The sequence below is a fragment of the Cetorhinus maximus genome, chromosome 2 (genome assembly GCF_964194155.1).
Source record: "Cetorhinus maximus chromosome 2, sCetMax3.hap1.1, whole genome shotgun sequence".
In the NCBI taxonomy this organism is placed as follows: domain Eukaryota; kingdom Metazoa; phylum Chordata; class Chondrichthyes; order Lamniformes; family Cetorhinidae; genus Cetorhinus; species Cetorhinus maximus.
In genome coordinates, this window is record NC_135880.1 from 35,327,763 (window position 1) to 35,328,089 (window position 327).

The following is a 327-nucleotide window of genomic DNA, read 5'->3' on the forward strand; positions in this document are numbered from 1 at the left end:
CTTTATTTTTCCTGTATTTGTGAGTATGTATATGGATAGATACTGTGTGTGGCTGACTAAGTCTAAAGAAGTGCTATTTTATTGTGTTAGTGACAGAAGTCAATCAACAGTTTGCTTGTGGCTCTCCTGCTTTTATTTTTTCAGTGTCAGATTTATTAAATTTGTGACTGACATGATTCCCAAAGGTAAATTTTATTTACTCGGTATATTTTAATTAATTGTGTAAGTCACAGTTATTGGCTCATGCTTGTTGTCCAAGTCCATGTATTTAAGCCAAAATCATTTATTTATTGAATTCCTTCCAGGTCTGCTCCTCCGAGACAGAAT